Source organism: Antechinus flavipes, chromosome 1, assembly GCF_016432865.1.
Source record: "Antechinus flavipes isolate AdamAnt ecotype Samford, QLD, Australia chromosome 1, AdamAnt_v2, whole genome shotgun sequence".
Taxonomy (NCBI): Eukaryota; Metazoa; Chordata; class Mammalia; order Dasyuromorphia; family Dasyuridae; genus Antechinus; species Antechinus flavipes.
In genome coordinates this window covers 291,503,954-291,522,628 of record NC_067398.1, presented here as the reverse complement: position 1 = coordinate 291,522,628, position 18,675 = coordinate 291,503,954, and the positions used below count along the sequence as shown (strand labels likewise).

The 18,675-nt window shown below is 36.8% G+C and overlaps 1 protein-coding gene across 6 annotated transcripts in view; it reads right to left on the bottom strand.

The window, feature by feature from the left end:
• SMARCA2 (SWI/SNF related, matrix associated, actin dependent regulator of chromatin, subfamily a, member 2) overlaps positions 1-7,517 on the bottom strand; it is a 241,370-nt gene extending 233,853 nt beyond the window's left edge. For 2 of the 6 annotated variants that reach the window (XM_051962444.1, XM_051962462.1), the window contains exon 1: positions 4,118-4,307. The gene's annotated coding sequence lies outside the window, so the exon portion shown is untranslated. Of the gene's footprint in view, positions 1-4,117; positions 4,308-5,119; positions 5,960-6,533; positions 6,761-7,408 lie in introns of those variants that run through there. The other 4 variants (XM_051962447.1, XM_051962452.1, XM_051962456.1 and 1 more) reach the window with 4 other exon arrangements.
• Positions 7,518-18,675: the final 11,158 nt, after the last annotated feature.

Genomic DNA, 18,675 nt, shown 5'->3' with positions numbered 1-18,675 from the left:
CAGTTGATAACAATCAGAATTGATCAATATCTCCATATTGCAAATTTACATTCATTACAAATAAGAGAAATATACTCTAGACATAAACAGATGTAAAGTTAGAAAATGCCCTACACATTACAGTCACAGTACAAACTAAAATACTAAGCCATTCTTCCTGGAAGTTAAAAGAAGGCAACAAAGTTATTAGCTTAAAATAATAAATTAGTAAAACTGTATTCTTGAATTAGAAAATAACCTGTAGTTGAAACAAACAAACTTCATTGTTAGTAAGACTTTATTTTCTCTGAGCTTGGTTAGTTGCATTTGCAAATTTGCAAAAGGACCAGTCTATTTTCAAAGAGATCAGTTGTTATAATAACATGTTAGCATCTGCACTGATAGTACACAGTGGTTGTTTCAGTTTAATGATAAATTGGATATTTTATACATGACATTTAAAAGAATATAATTAAAACTGCCCTCATTTTACTCCCTCAAAATAAAGTCTGACAAAGATGCAAAAGAAAATTATGAGATACTTTGTTATTATGAGGCAAAAAGGGACAAGGGATGGGGAGTCTACTACAATTAAGACATTTTTGGCAAATACATTAAAGTTTAAAAAATTATAGTCCACAAATAAGCCTTCATTGTATTACTAATATATCTTAAAATCTAAAAAATCCAGTTATATCATTTATTTCCATATCTTAATGATAGTCATATCTATGTGATATTTTGTCACAAATTTTAAATTGCACTCTGAATAAAGGAATATTTATATGCCAATCCAGCCAAGCTAGCACCCTAGTCCCTAATTTCCTCAGTTACCTTGTTACCTTCAGTGTTATTTGATTTCTTTGCTACTGAAATGTACTAGTTGACAGATGTCTTGATATTTTCATCTTAAAACATTTTATTGTTTAAAAGGTTTCCATAATGTATCCTAAGGAAAAGGCAATATATTTCTATGGGAAATAAATAGTAAACATATAACAGAAGTAAAACAGTTGTAAAGTTTTCAAATATCTACTTACATAGCTGCATTTACCTTGATAGTAAGTATGTTAGGTGAATGCATTTGCTACTATTCTTCATTACCTAGGAAAATCAATACCTCAACTATATTACTTAAGTAAACAAATGAACAAAAACTCTCTGAAGAAAAATACAAAAATATAGTAGACCTTTCTAGATAGAGTACTAAATTAACTTTCTACTAAGACTGCATTTGGAATACATTAGTGCTAAACTATACATACTATCTGTACTTACCACTCAATTAAAGAGTACAGATTTTTAGTAAAGTATATGGCTTTACTAAGTAGCAAGAAATCAAATTTCTATGTGACAAACTTTTCCAAAGAAAAGTTGTTCTGTCCTTTTTTTCCCCTCAAATTACTCCATTTATAAAATATAACCCATATTTAATGGAAAAAGAGATTGATTTAATCGAGAGAGAGAGAGAGAGAGAGAGAGAGAGAGAGAGAGAGAGAGAGAGAGAGAGAGAGAGAGAGAGAGAGAGAGAGATTGAGATTGATTCCCTTTTGGAAAGAATCTTCTTTCTCCAGGGAGGAGGAAAAACTGTTGAGAGTATATATGACTTTCATGCATAGTAAAATTTCTAAGACCATTCATTTTAAGCAACTAATTGCTCTGACCCTTTTAAAATTATTTTTATCAGTTATATGGAGTTTTAAAATATACAAGTAGTTAAATCAACTCCTTCTAGCAACTCTCTCTCCCTATAATTGCTTGTGCTAGGAAGTAATTTTAACAGCGTATTTGTGATAATTCAACCATTTTCATGGCAACATATCATAACATATCATAAATATCATAAATAGTGATTTATTCTTTCTCTGGAATATCAATAAGCCACTACCCTTGAAGAATATGAGAAGGTAAGAACTCATATACATACAAATACTTCATAAAGGAACTGGAAGAATCTATTCATACAAGACAATATCACTTTTATAGCTTAAGTTTCTTTTCTTTTTCTTCTTCTTCTTTTTTTTTTTTTTTTAACTTCCTTACTATAGTGGACAAGGCTTCAGAAGTTAATATGTTGACATAATAGATTTAGGATGATAATCTAATAGAAGAGCATGAAATATGAATGACAAATTATCAATAGTTATGTCAAATGTGAAGCCAACAAAACGTTTTGAATGTATATCTACAGGAAAGTGTTATTTCCCTCCTTTTATTCTCTTTTAGGAATATGTTAATTGGAATTCCTGAAATAAATACCTAAACTGCTCATTAAAACAGTTATTTCTTCTTGTCAATTTCAAGCCTCAGGTGTTGGTCAAAGTGCTTTTCAGACTAGACAAGAAATGCTCACAAACCATTTTAGAAATGAACAAAAGGAGATCTAAGGCTGCTTTGAACACTCTGGTGGTGCATATTTTTTTATGAAACACCACAGTGATGCTTGTTTTGAAGCTAGGACACAACTCATGAGAGAAATACTGCATTTAACGAAGCATTTAACACTCACCTCTGTCAGTATTTCTGTTAGATGATACACTTAGCTCTAACTTTATTTTTAAATGTTCATTTTCACTATGGTCTTTCCTCCTGATGCCTCTGACAAGGTAGATGGATTCTGTGCTCTAATGGGTCCTTTTCATTCTCTCACAATTTTGATAGGTATTACTTGAACATAAAAACTGTCTTTAATTCCCTTCTAGTAGGGCACTTTTGAGCAACAAAGAAGCTAAAAGAAAGAAAGTCAGGGAGGAATAATAGAGCAATTAGATTCCCCAAGAGAAAGTGTGCCTCAATTTGCACGACAATGCTCCAAGTCACACAACCAAAATTGCCACACCTCTTAACAAATAACCTAACCAACTAGAAGGTAGTTTGGATGTTTAATCCTGACAAGCAGTTGACAAGAGGCTAAGGATTAGTTGTCCCAATCAGCCTAGAAATATTTTTGAAAGAATAGTCTGCAAATATAGCAGGCACTTAATAAAGATTTGTTAAATTTGGTGAACTGAAATTCCAAAACTGTCACAGTTTCAGATTAATGGTCATTGCTCAAGAAACTGTTTACTCATTCTGTTAGGATAGGTAGCCCTTGCCATAGCTAACTGATTGGTTCTCTCAGGCAAACATCAACTCACCAAAAAAAAAAAAAAAAAAAAAAGTATTTTGCAATGGAAATCTTTAAAGAATCTAGTTCTGCAATTGGTAAATAAAATCCCAACGTCTAATTTAAGAAGGTATCCATTGCAGAAACAAATCTCCTTCCTCTATATTTTTCAACTATTATATTTACCCACTGATTTTGTACTTAAGAACACAAGCCAATAAGATAACTTGGGACATCGTTGTCTTAGGTCCACAAAATAATGACCTAAGTCTTTAGCAAGAAGAAAGCAAAAACTTCACAACTCTGTTAAAAAGTTATATAAACATAGGAGAGAGGAACGGCACGGCATGAGTTTTGTACCCATTTGCTATTAAAGTTATATAACATACGGTATCCACATTCTAAAAGAAAAAAGAACTCCTTTACATTTTACTGTACTGTATCATCTCTTCCTCCTCCTCTCCTCCTTTTCCTTCTCTATTCTGGTAGGTGCTCAGAAAAATCAAAAGGCTTAGAAGACAAAATGGATAACTTTATATATTTATTTTATTCCTACAGCAAATCTTGCGAGAGTTTCTGGCGTTTTTAGGCCCAAAGTTTGAATCTACAACAGCCGTAGCCAAAGAAACCCATAAATGTACAAATGCCTGGAGAGAATGACAAGCAGCCTCAGCAATGGCTTTGAGCAGAGCCATGTTTTCTTCCTCTTTCCCTCTTGTTGGAAAGTTTTCCACCTAATCGATCAGACCAGAAGCAAGCCTATTTTCTTGTCTTAGTTTGTGAAGGAGGGGGAATGGTGAGGAGGGGAAGAAGAAGAAGGAGAAGGAGGAGGAGGAGGAGAAAAAGGAAAAGGAGAAGGAGAAGGAATAGGAGGAGGAGGAAGAGAAGGAGGAGGAGGAGGAGGAAGAGAAGGAGGAAGAGAAGGAGGAGGAGAAAGAGGAAGAGAAGGAGGACAACCTTTCCCAACCTCGGAGACGTTTGGCGCAGGCAGGCAGACTGACTGACTGGCACACTGACAGATAGATTCCTTACCTGGAAGGAGAAGCAGAACACAAAGCTAAACCCAACGTGCCTGGGTGCAAGGCAGTGGTTATTAACGGAGTCAGTCCCGCAGGCAGAGAGCATATTTTCCGAGAGCGCTAGGCCTGTCTCTCCCCAGCTTCTTCTTCCTCTTCCCTCCCTCTCATCATGTCATCAAACATGTCTGTGTCTCTCTCTCTCTCTCTCTCTCTCTCTCTCTCTCTCTCTCTCTCTCTCTCTCTGTATTTCGCTGCTGTGACTTCCCGTTTCTCCACAGATTTCACACACATACACACACCACCACCAAACCTCGCCTCTTCCTCTCCAGACACAGACTGGAGGGGAGGGACAGGGGGGAGGAGGAGAAGGAGGAGAAGAAGGAGGAGGAGGAGGAGGAGGAGGAGAAGGAGGGAGGCTGCTTTCCTCTTGCTGCTCCCCACTCACGCGCGAACACACACACCTCTCTCTTTTTCTTCTCCTCTCTCCTTTCTCTCTCTCTCTCTCTCTCTCTCCCATCTCTCCCTGCTTCCCTCTTCTCCCTTTCTTTTTCTTCTTCTTCTTCTCTTCCTCCTTCTCTCTCTCTCCCCTCTTCTCCTTCTCCCTTCCCCGCTCTCCCTTCTCCCTTTTCCCTTCTCCCTTCGCTCTCTCCTCTCTCTTCCAGAGCAAAATGTAATACTAGCTGCGGCGCCCCGCCCCCAGGTCCTCGGCTGCTCTCTCTTATCCCCTCCACATTAACCATACCCTGACAAACTTTTCTAGCTTACACCTTTCCAAACTTCCCTCCAGGGGTCTACATGCGGCAGACTACCCCCCACCCCCACCCCATCCACTCCACCCCCAAAGTAACAGGGCCAAGTTCAATGTCTTCCTCCTTTCTACCCTCTGACCAGTGGGAGGAAAAAAAAGAAAATAAGAGGACTTCGGTGTTCACCATCTCATCTAGGTAGTTGCAAACTGGCTACAGTCAAGAAAAAGCTGGGGCGAAAACGCAAGAGGCGATTTCCCCGCGTTTACCGGAAATAAAAGAAGTCTTCAGGTCGGGAAGCATTTAATGCTCAGGGCTATTCTTTTATCTTCCAAATGAAGCCAGGCATACACATATATGTTGTACTCAAGGCACCGGGCATGTCCGAACGTCCGGCCCCGCTGTTCTATACCCGGGAGGTGGCGGCGACCCAGGCGACCCAGGAAGAAGACAGGGCCAAGTCTGGGACGAGCTGGACAGGCTATTTGGGGAAGTGAATCGCGACACCTTTGCAGTTCGCGTGACTGTTTTGCAAGGCAACTAGAAGGAGAGGAACTCTGGGCGCTGGGGGCCGCAGGAGGGAGGAGGAAAGGAAGGGAAAAGACAAAACCCAAACCAGATTAGATCAGAACCAAACAAAATTAAAACAAGGAACGAGAAGAGGTTTTGGTGGTCAGGAGACTCTGGACACTCTCCTACAAGGCAGCAGCTTTCCCCCCACCTTGCATCTCTTAAACCTTGCACTTGGGTGCATCTGTGTGTGTGTGCGTGTGTTTGTATGTATGTTTATGTGTGTGTGCGTGTATGTCTGTGTGTTGTGTGTGCGTGTGTAATGTTAGTGACAGTCAAGATAGGGAAGATTATCCAGATCATGGCCTCCTTAGCTTGGCTGGTTAATGCAGCCGCCGCTGCTGCAGCAGCCAACTCACTCTTAACAAGCTCCATTTCTTCTCACTCACTTGATTTTCCCATCCTATACGCAACCCCCGCTGCTGACCCTGAAAGGGATAGCTCGCAGCCCCCTCAGATCCCACTGCCCTAGGGAAAAAAAAAAAAAAAGGGAAGAGGGCAAACAGATCTCCTCCTCCTCCTTCCTCCTCCTTCTCTTCCTTTTCTTCCTCCTCCTCCTCCTCCTCCTCCTCCTCTTCCTCCTCCTCCTCCTCTTCTTCCTCTTCCTTCTCCTCCTTTTCTTCTTCTTCCTCCTCCTCCTCCTTCTCCTCTTCCTCCTTCTCTTCTTCTTCTTCCTTCTCCTTCTCTTCTTCCTCCTCCTCCTCCTCCTTCTCCTCCTCTTCTTCTTCTCTTCCTCCCTTTCTCCCCACCTCCACCAGCCCAGCGGCTGAGCCCTGGCCGGACACACTCAACTTCAACATTCAACACTCGGTGGCGGTGGCAGCGGCTGCGGCAGCCCCTGCACCCAAGCTGTAGCTGCCGCCGCCCCAAGCATGCCCCCTCCAGATATGCACCAAACCAATTCCCCGTTTCTCTGCCAGGAAGACATTAAGGTGGGCACTCATTGATACACCGAGAAGACAGGGGGAAGGAGAGCACCGTGTGCGATTCTTCTGCAACCTTCTGTTCACCTTTCCCACCACCACCAGCACCACCATACAAGTCCACCAGTCTGTCATCTTAGGAAAAAAAGAGGAAGGAGGGGGAAGGTAAAGGCATTGGAGTTCAACATACCGGCTGGGTTCCTGCCTCAGCTGTTTGCTGCTGCCATCGCTGCCCACCGCCGCCGTGGGCACAGCGGAGCTAAGCCTCGGCTTCCCTGACTGTTGCTGCTTTAGATCTATTTCTGTCCCTGCCGCTGCCCCAGCTCTAGAAACAAGTCCCTGGGAGAAAGCAGCCAGGGGCTATCAGTGCTCTATGACAAGCTTTTGATTTTGCGCTCTCCTCCCCCTCCAACTGTTACTATGATGATTTCTTATTATGAACTGTCATGTTTCCATCCTCCCTCCTTTCCCCCTCCGCCCTCCCTTCTCTTCAGGGGTTTTTATTGGGGGGGGGGGGATGCAACCTTGCATATATATATATATATATATATATATATATAGAGAGAGAGAGAGAGAGAGAGAGAGAGAGAGAGAGAGAGAGAGAGAGTGTGTGTGTTGTGTGTGTGTGTGTTTCAACCTTGAGTTGGCAGTGCATCGGTGACTTGGTAGCCAGGTACAGGATTGTGTTTCTGGTTTTTGTTCTTGTCCCCATTAAGTGGTCATGACTACTGTTATTATTAGAACCCAATTCTCTTGGAAACTTTCCCTCCTCCCCTCTTCTACAATCACCCAGGTGCTGTGTAGTCTGTTTCTTATTCACCTGAGACCAGTGAGGAATGTTGTTGTTTTGTTTGTTTGGCTGCTCCCTCGCTTCTTCTCTTGTTTTGGTCCCTGTGCATGTACAATCAATAATGATTATGATAATAATGAATAAATCTTAGTGAAGGCTGAGTGTGCACCAGAGGTGGTTGTGCGACAGCAGTTGCTGCAGGAGCTGGGGGGGGAAGGGGGGGGGGGAGGAAGGGGGAAGGGAATGGGGGAAAGGGAGTTGTAAGTTATATTTACCTTGCTTGTGAAGAGTATGCTGGATGGATCTTCTCCCTCTCTGAGTCACCCAGAGTACAGAAACAGCTAGAGAGAGGACTAGATTATGAATATGACTTCATTGATGACAGCCTTCCCCTCCTCTTCCTAAACTCGGGCCCCTCCTTCTTACTCCTCTCTAAGCCCAACCCCCTGACGCTAGAGGCTCCGGAAGCTGCTCTCCAGTTGGCTGAGGGTGGGGAGAATTCCTGCCCACCCCTGCCAGGGTTGGTGGACCTGCGCTGTCACTCGGCCTCCTTAGCTACTCCGAGAGTACCGGGAGCGGGGGGTGATGGTGTGGAAGAATGTACCTTCAGAGACAGCTTTACTGTATGCGCGTAGGCATGTGTGCCTGTAAAGGCTCCAGCCTTCGCTCCCTGTTTGTACATGAAACCACATAAACTGCGCAGGACAGACTAAGCCTGCCTGAGTTGGCGTGTTGATGTGCATGGTTTACGATGGCTTTTTCAACGATTGGTTGTTGGGCTTCCTCCCACTCCCTCCACCCCTTTCCCTGATTTTAATTTCCCCCCTCTCAGCTTCGCGTTGTTTTGGGGAAGAAGGAGCCGGAGGCTTACAGAAAGGGAGGGTAGTAGTAGTAATAGCTTGTAGTAGTAGTAGTGTGTGTGTGTGTGTGTGTGTGTGTGTGTGTGTGTGTGTGTGTGTGTGTGTGTGTGTGTGTGTGTGTGTTGGGGGGGGGGAGGAGAGGGGAAGGAGAAAGAGGGGCGGGGTATGGAAAGAAATTGCTGGGATTGAACTGCGCTAGCGATTGCCAGGTCTAATCTGGAAAGGAGGTTGGAATTGGGGAGGGAGAGGAAGGGGGAGAGAGAATGAGACAGATTTGGAGATGCACCAAAGGCTGGTTGTTATAAGAATGGTATGATCATGGTCAAGGCTACAGAAACTTCCTCCCTCTCCCGTTCCCCGCCTCCCCCCTCCCCCAATTATAATTGTAAATCTGCTTTTTCCAGGAGGGGGGGGGTGTACAAGGAACATTGCAATCAAACTTGACTCTCTTTCCATGGACTTTCTCCCTTCCAAATGTCACTGATCCCTCAAAGCTATAATCAGCCCTGTGAAGCTTATGGAGAAATAGGGACACCTCCATTTACTCCAGGAACCAGGGCTGCAATCTTATCTTTCTTAAGCTATATTTTGTTTGCAAAAAAATAAAATAAAATAAAATAAAAAATAAAATAAACAACTATTAATAATTTTAAAAATACAATCATTGGGGTGGGAGTAGGAAGAGTAGAAAGGAGGGAGAGGAGTAGGTAGTTGGGCTATTGAATCTAGTTTTGTTGAAAGCAAGGGCGTAAATCTGGTAATCTGCATTCACATTAATCTCTACGTCTACCTTCCTACACTTACAAGCAATTAAGATTTCAAACTAAATGCTCCTGGCACTTAAAAAAGGAGAGAGAGACCTCAGCTTCTAGTGTTCCTTGAAATATAAGCACCCTAAGCCTACTAGGCCATCAATATTTGCCTAGAGAAATATTTTTATGAACTGTGAAAAAACGTGTTGGAAGATTTTAAGTCAGAGATCTGTTATTTTAGACTCAGATTAATGTAAGCATTTGCCTCTAAAAATTAAAACTGTTCCTATAAGCTAGTGTTATGAAAAGTTTAATTTATTCCTTATTTTGCCAAGTAACAGCCTAAATTAGTCATTGAAAGTGCATTGTGACTATTTTATAAAGAATTTTCCCCCTAGAGTAAAATCCTATTTTTAAGAGGCATTTTACTGTTGCAAAATTGATTCTATTTTAGCAACAATGTCTGAAATGTCTTTCTTATAGTATGTTTAAAACTATCAACTGGAGAAGTTAAGGACCTGATGCAATAGAAAAAACACAGAATGCTCCATATGGTCATTAAGTGACAGGTACTGTTTATATTGCTCCATTGGTCCATTGCTGGCCAAATTAGAATTTGTAATGACATGCTTATAATGCTGGGGATACAATGTTAATTGTCATTGATACTTTCGTTTCCCAAGGTCTTTTTATTTGATTACCAACTTCAGCATCATTTCCAGGAGTAGTATCCAAAAGAATCAATTAAAATAGTATGTCCCCATGTGTCCAGTAAAAGAACTGTTTTTTGTTTTTTGTTTTTTTTCCTACAGGACATGCCAATATACCTATTAACCAAAGAATCTACAGCAAAAGATACTGAATAAAATTAGGTATATAGTAAAATACACTATTTAACCTTCTAACAAATCACAACTAATAATAAAGTTAAATAATTTTGTTGCCCATAAGTGGGTTTAATTTAATGTTGAGTTTTAATGGATAATATTTAATCTTAAGATAACATATTTTCCAATATTTTGGCAGGAGAGATTACAGTTTATTCCTTTCTAAAAAAATATGTCCCTTATCCTCTTTGCCCTCTCCATTACAATTAAAACCAGTTTCATGTAAAAACCAATCATCTTGACAAAATACCTTGGAAGAAGACTTTTCAATCCTTCTGAAACTTTTTCCTGCTTTGGGTTGGGGTGGAGGGAAATCTGTATGGATATGTATGAAATATGTGAGTGTCCAATTATCCAAGTTGGTAAGTATTCATCAACTATTTATTATGTGCAAGATATTGCACTAGATGCTGAGTATTCAATCACAAAAATATAAAAGTCATGTATACATCTGTTTACATATATGCATTTAAATTTGTAGATGTATATATCTATAGGCAAGTACAAATATATGGACATGTAAATACATATATATGCCGGTATATATGTTATACACATAGCTACCTATATATACATACTTACATATCTTTATGTATATTTATGTACATATATAAATGTATAGATATTAATCTAAATTCTTTTTCCAATTTATTTCCCTTTATTCTTCTTTACCCTTTACATCTTAGCCAAATGGGACTTAATGATACCCCTGAATTCTGCTTTTCATTTTTTGTCTACCTACCTTTGTACAGGCCTACAAGATATTCTAGTCATCTAGGTGGCTCAGTAGCATTGAGCCTGGAAACAGCAAGGAATGAGATCATATCCAACCTTAGATACCTGCTAGCTCTGAGCTCCTGAGCATTTAACTTCTGTTTGCAGTTACAAGTAGTTAGGTGGAACCATAGTGCATCGAATGCTGGTCCTGGAGTGGAAAAGACTCATCTTCTTGAGTTAAACTCTAGCTTCACTTACTAGCTATGTGACCCTGGGCAAGTCATGAAAGTTAATTTCATTTTCCTTAATCTACTGGAGAAGGCAATGGCAAATCACTCCAATATCTTTGCCAAGAAAACCCCAGGGACACTATTGGTGTGCTATAGTCCACAGGCTAGACACAACTGAACAATAACAACAATATGAAGTTATTCTCTCATTTTAATCTCTTGAAATTTTTTACTTCCTTCAAAATTTTTTTCAGGTGAGTCTTCTAGCAGGAAGCTTTTTGTAATTCCTCTACTGGCTGGTCTTTTTTTTACTTCTCAAATTTGTAGATGTTTCCTTATTTGTTTCTGGGTTATATCCTGTAGTAAAATGTAAGATACTGAAGGAAAGAACTATTCAAAAATTTTGTCATTGAAACACATACATATATGTATGTATGCGTATATCAATATGAATATATAATATATATATAATATGAGTTCATGTGTCTGTATATGTATTGTTATTAATGTATTATATATTTTCCTCATTAATTTATAGGATTATTATAACTATGTGTCTTTCTGCATGATTTATCAAGAAACTATGGAAATTCAAAATTTCAAATAAAAACAATGTCAATCAGGAAAGCAATGTCAATATTATTTCCTAGTGCTTATATTCCTTTGTATGGTAAGAAAACAATAATCTCCTTCCCTTGATTTATTTAAATAGATCTTATGAAGATTTTTTTTTTTGGTAAATAATTTTGGTAAATAAAAAAATTTGGTAAATATGCACTGTACAAGCAGGAATTTCATACACTATTGCTGGCTGGTACTGGAGAAATCAAATTGCATCCTATTCCTTTCAGATGTAGAATAAACAACACGAGATTCATTTTTCAAGAAAAAGCAAAATTCAACAATTAATGGGTCATTTTTCTCTTTCTACCTTGGAATCCAGAGATAGAGGCTGTATTCTTATGTCTTTATTGACCCATTCATTTGTTTATGACCAAGTATATTACTAGAAGTTCTTCAAAAGGCAAATAGATGGCTTAAAAAAATTGAGATCTGGGTCACAATTGTTAAAAAGATATATAGCCAACAAACATTTCTAGACTTAAAAGGAGAAATTATTCTTCTGATCAAAATGTTGTCTCACTATGATGAAAAAAAGAGTAATGAATGAATGAATTCTACTTTAGATGACTATAGAAAAAAACAAATTGAGCCAATTGTCACTTAATTTTAGAATTTAAACTTTAGCTAGTACTATTATTATGGATATAATACTATAGTTTAACAAGAAGTAATCATTAAAATTAACTCAGAGTTTTCAAAAGGACTTTTGCCAGTTTTGATTATGAGGTTAATGCCCAACATTGTAAATTACCATATATATATTTTTAAAGTAAACATTTTTGATGGCCAACTTTAATGTGGATATTTGACAGAAAATAACTTTCAGAGATCTGTAAAGGGCTTCAGATAACAATCTATTTAAAAATAGATTAGGCTTAGGTTGTATGAATGGATTAATTTTGCAGAAGAAAATAGATATATATGCAGGAATATTTTAATGTATTAATTTTACACATCATAACATGGAAAAATAGAAAGATCAGTATTAGCAATACTTTAGTACACTTTTCTATCCTTTCCTCCTATCATGATTCATTAGTATGGGAAATAGATTTTATCTAACATGTACTCTTATAAAGTTACTTGGTGAAAAAAAAGTTTAAATATATCTATCTATCTATCTATTTATCTATCTATCTCTCTATATATACATACATATATATATATATATACACATATATATATTTCACTTGTCACCAAGTAACTTTCATATATATATATATATATATATATATATATATATATATGAAAGTTAGAAGTGGTCTGGAACTCACCTGTTATTGACTCTAAGGCCAGCTTTGTCTCTGCTATAACATCATACTATGTCTTGCTTTTCCTTTAAGAAATTATAAATGTGAGACAAACATCTTAATAACTTTTTCCATGCCACTTGTGAAATCGTTGGCAAGTTTCTGCACTTTACATATGGAACATGTCTTTATTTTCTATGATTCAGCATTTCATCTCACAATCCAATTGCCAAACAGAAGAATTCCTTTGTTTCCTGAGAATTCTGTAGGCCCTTAGGATTGCTGAGGAACATTTCATTCCAAAGGATTTTCTATATATTCCAAGTGTTACTGTTGACTTGGCCAGAAAGAGTTTAAAAAGATTTTTATCATGACATCAACAATTTTTTCTATGGGGCTTTGATCCAAATTCCTGGCTGTGATTCAATAAAGCACAAGAACTAGAATTTAACATTCTTAATTCTTTTGTTAGTATAATAGTGAGTGAATGTAAAAAACATTCTCTTGTTATGAATTTACTAAATATTATACTTTATTTTGTCTTGCTCCATGTCTATGATCTTCCCCTGCTTCCATACCATTCCACTCCTGCCACATATACACTTTTTGCTTTACTTCCTCCTAAGTATTCCTACTAAATTCTATAATCAACCACAAAAAAATTTTTGAGAAGAAAATATATATTCTCCTAATTACACATACTCTTTATTTTAGTTTTGTTGCAATATTCTACTTTTAAAGCTTTCTGTAATTGATAGAAACCAATCAATTGTGATTAATGGAAAGACACGTACATATACATTTCTCTTACTTGCAACTCCTTTTATTTAGAACTTTTTCTTAAAATATTTCAATTTTACTTGCATTAGACCAACTGTCATTTCCTTATCCCAGTTCAATTCACTTCACAAGAATATACACTGCCATTAGTCCTATATTAGTCATTTAACTGAGATAGGACTTCAAATACAGACAATTCAGATAAAGATTAAAGTGGTAAGAGGCCATATTTTCAGAATTACTGGATTAAAAAAAAGGCTACAAAGAATAAACATTTAGAAAAATTTCAGCCACAATAAATGTAGGCCACGAATAAAATACTTTCTATAACAACTTAAGGTATTCTTTGTTTCAATTTTCTACACGGTTTCAAGAAAAGAAACTGCTGGATGTATAAAAGAGTTATGAGAAGTTTCAGATAGAGGTTACATGAAACTGAAATATGCACAGAACACAATTTTACTATGTAGGAGTCTTTATTTTTCCTTCACATAAACTCTGGTACATTGTCATTGCCTTCAATGACATGAAAGGGCAAGTTTAGTCTGCATATGTGTGTATCTAATTACATATCTAACACAGAATTTATGCTATTCTTTGGGCATTTTATCTGGCAAAGCTTATTGGACTGGGTCTTTGAATAAAATACCATGCATAAGAGGAAAAAGAAGATATTTCTCAAGAGTTCTAGACAACATTCTTAGACTATAAATTACAATGAAGGTAGCAATATGGATTGGTGGAAGGAGTTTCCTCCCTGGAGTATTCCCTATATCAATGAAATAATAATAATAAAAAAGATCCAACTCCTTAACACCTTAATATAAATTATTTTGTACTTGGTTTAATATTTAGTTATTTTTAAAAAAAAATATTCTGCCACTGAAAAATGTTTGAAGTTCTGAGAAAATACGTATTGAATTGAACAATTTTCCTCCAAACACATTTATTTATTTAAGGATATTTCTTTTCAAATGGTACTACTGATTTTTGGAAACATAGGAAATTTTTTTCTACTCAAGTAACAATATTAGCTAGAACTATCATTTGTTATTATTGTTCAGTAATTTTTCAGTCATTTCCGATTTTTCATGAACCCATTTGGGGTTTTCTCACCAAAGATGCTAGAGTGGTTCACCATTTCCTTCTTCAGCTCATTTTTTAGATGGGGAAACTGAAGCAAATAGGATTAAGTGACTTGCCCAGAGTCATACACCTAATAAGTATGAGACTGAATATGAATTTATATTTTCCTGACTCCAGGCCCAACACTTTGTCCACTGTGTCACCTAACTGCCCATAGAACTATCATTACCTAATCCTATATATACTCCCTTCTGGCCTACCTAGTCCATTGGGTAGGTAGGCAGTCACCTGGTCAGTCACCATTCATCACCTTTGCAAGTCATAAACATTTATTATTTATTATTGTTAAGCACTGGTCACACACACACACACACACACACACACACACACACACAAAGATCAAAGATAATCCTTGTTCTCAAGGACCTCATAGGCTATTGAGGGACATAACATGCAAATAAACTAAAAATAAGGAAAAAGGGAAATAATCACCAGAGATAAAGTACTGGAGGGTCAAGGAACTGGAATTTTAGCCCGGACTTGAAGGAAATCAGAAAATGCAGGAAGCAGAGATTAGGAAAGAAAGAATCATTATCCTGAGGCTTTTACTGCCATTTCCCATGCTAGCATAACTAACTACTTCCCAATTTAGATAGAGAATTAAATAATAAACACATAATCAAATAATGTAGACAATCTGTCTTTTCAAACAGTTCTCAAATGTTGCTATAACTAGGATAAGATATATGACTATCTTATTATCTTTTTAATATTAGTACAATCAGTACTTATAATAGTCACTATTAATAGAATAAAACATTTAAAACCTGACCCATTCAAATCAGAACCTCTAATTAAATGCCCAAAATGATTTTTTTAAACTACTGATTTTTTGAGAACCAGAAGGCATATTCATTTCACATAAAGAAACTGAGGCATGGGGCAAGTAGGTGGTACAGTTGATAGAGCACCAGCCCTGAAGTCAGGAAAACCTGAGTTCAAATCTGGTCTTAGACACTTAACACTTCCTGGCTGTGTGACCCTGGGCAAGTCACTTAACCCCAATTGCCTTAGCAAAAAAAAAAAAAAAAAGAAGAAAGAAAGAAAGAAAGAAAGAAAGAAAGAAAGAAAGAAAGAAAGAAAGAAAGAAAGAAAGAAAGAAAGAAAGAAAGAAAGAAAGAAAGAAAGAAAAGAAAAGAAAAGAAAAGAAAAGAAAAGAAAAGAAAAGAAAAGAAAAGAAAGAAAAGAAAAGAAAAGAAAAGAAAAGAAAAGAAAAGAAAAGAAACTGAGGCACACCAGCAGATGGAAACCACTTCCTCAAACATCACCAAAGACCTCCTATTACTAAATTTAATGAATTTTTAAAAATCTTTAACATTTTCATCTCTGCTGTTTTTGACAATCTCATCTTCCAGGATTCTCTTTTCTCCTTCTATTTCACAGCTTTTTCTTGGTTTTCTTCCTACTTGTACAACCACTCTTCAGTTTTCTTTGCTGGAACATTGTTATAATTCTACCCATTAAATAAGAAGAGCATTATGAACCCTTTTCTCTTTTCCCTCCACCTGTCTCTCCTGGTGACCTCATCAACTTCATAACTTCATAATTTCAAATATCATCTTTTGGAAAGTAATTTCCAAACACATAATTTATGTGTGTCCTAGATAGGTTATTTATTCCATATGAGTTATCCAAATGTGGCTCATAGAAAGTATAAACAGATATCTATGAAAATCTGGCATTGTATTAGAATTATATCTTTCTGCACTCCTAAATATTGCTAGGCTAGGGTCACAATTCTTAGATTCAAAACAAAAAGCTATTTTCCTGGTTGTTAGTCCTTAGCTTGCACTTAACAATTTGACTCTTTCTTACTGCATATTAGGTATAAAATAATCAGTACAAATAATGAATAATTAGTAAACCTACTCATCCAAGCAAACAGCAAAGACTATTGGAGAAATTATGCAGAATAGAAAATTTTAAATAATACATAAGCGTGAATGAGGTCTTTAGATGGGAATGAAATGAGATCTCAGTTCAAGCAATGAAGAGGTCATGAACCCCTCAAGGGTACATTTCCAGAAATCTCTAGGTAGGAAAGTTGGAGATGAGTCATTATTCAAAATGACTTCTGTAGTTTATAGTTTTCTACAGATGTCTGTAGTTTTCAAAGTAATCTTCTCTCTGTCTCTTTATATCTGGAATTGTTTCAGAAGATTCTGGCATTATATGTGTCCTATTCCAAAGAACAAAAGTCTCTCCTCTTCACAGCCCTTTAGATAGATATATAGTCAACCATAATATCCTGTCTGAATTCTAACCTTAAATTATAAACTGCCTGATAAACATTTACATTTTAATATTCTGTAAACAAGTCAAACTCAACATGTCCAAAATAGAACTTCTTATATTTCTTCCAAAATCCATGTGGTTTAAAAGAATTATTCATATGTGATCATGAAATCATTTAATCTTTCAGTATCCCAAGCTCTCCAATATAATACTGTATTGATGGAATGAGTTTATATACCTGTAGAGGGCTGGAATTTTAGAGAAGATACTTGAAACAAGGTGTTAACTCAGTGTAATTGATGATATAATAGTTCTCTAGTATACATTTACTTAGTACTTAGCATGGTGATATAATGGTTCTCTAGTTCACACATACTCAGTATACTGTAATAACGTAATTGTAATAGGGTATTTAAACTGGGAACAAAGTCAGACTCAGAAGGAGACTGGTTGAGATTGGCAGACTGTCAGACTGCTGGATAAGATTGGGTCAGATTGTGACTGGGTCAGACTATGACAGACACAGACTGTGTAAGAGACATTAAAAACTTTGGACTCTATTCTTGTCTGTTCTCGTGGTGTCTATCTTGCTGAGATCAATGTCCTTCTGGAGGACCTCCAGAAAGCTAGCATGAACATTACACATACCAAAATGAAACTTAGTATGTTTCTTCCAAAATCCATGTCATTTTTGAATTTCCTAATTTCCTTTGCTATCCTTTTCATTACCACTTTGGAGTCATACTCAATTTTTTCAGTAGTTGCCTCCATATCCAGTCAGCCCCCAAGTCATGTTAATCTTACATAAACACTATCTCTTATACCTACTCCTAGTTCTTGACTTGCTCAGTGTTTACCCTAACTCTCAGTTACCAGCATATTATAATATATTTTCTGCCTTCAGTTGCTCTTGTCTCCAATTCATTGTTCACATAGCTATTAACTTGATATTTCTAAAACAAATATGTTTTTAACATCACTCCTCTTTCTCACTTAAACTGAAACCAAATCTTAATATCCTCCTATTTATTATATGGGGAAATACAAATACATCAGTCAGGTATTTAAAGCTTTCCATAATCTGTCTCCTACCTACTTTTCCATAATGATTTGCTATGATCCCCATTCATTTTATATTTCAATCAACTTGTTTTGATATGTATTCTTCCTATGGGAGTTCACCTTCCACTTTTGTGGATTTTCACCAGTGCTTTTCCACCTCTGGACTATCTTCTTCTCCATCTCTACCTGGCAGAATGCCTAGCATCCTCCAAATCACAACTCAGTTGCCAATTCCAACTTTTTTATAGTGGTTTATATAGATCTGTAGTGATTAGAATTCTCTCCTTCTTGAAATTACTTTCAATTATTTTGTATAAACTTTTTTCATTTATTGTATATATGTTGTATTGTAAGTAGAATGAAATTTCTTGGAGAAGGATTGTTTAATTTTCATCTTGGTCTCCACAAGTACTTAGCACAGTGACTTGTCTTAATAAGTGTTTGCTGTATTGATTTACATGATTTTAGGTAACTTGTCGAAGGAAATGTGAGTAATTCATGAGAAGAATGGGACTAGAATTCATATCTTTTACATAAATTCTGTAGGAGTGTATCCCTTTTCAGATATGGGCAAATTTGTGAGTTGTAAGGGTCAAAAACAGATAAAATGTGACACTTTGAGTAACAAATTCATAAATCCAGGGAAGTAGCAATAACAATTGACTTGCCTCAATAGACTACCATAGTGCCTGATTTCTTATTAATTCTCTATTAATTTTCAACAAATCAACAAGAGAAACTTAGAGTTAAAAGATTCTGACCCCTAAACCCTATAACTGATTATATGACCACAGCCTGAAAAGATGAAGTTTTGGCCATCATAAGTTAGTCACCATAATTTAGAATGAGATCTTTCTTTAGAAGGAAGAAAAGTTAGAAAAGAAATTGAAAGACTAGTCCTTAAAAAAACTATGACCCATTTCCTGAGAAATGAAGTAGAAACTTAGAGCCCATGGTAGGGAACAGAACTATAGAACATGGTAGAGAACAGAACTCTGA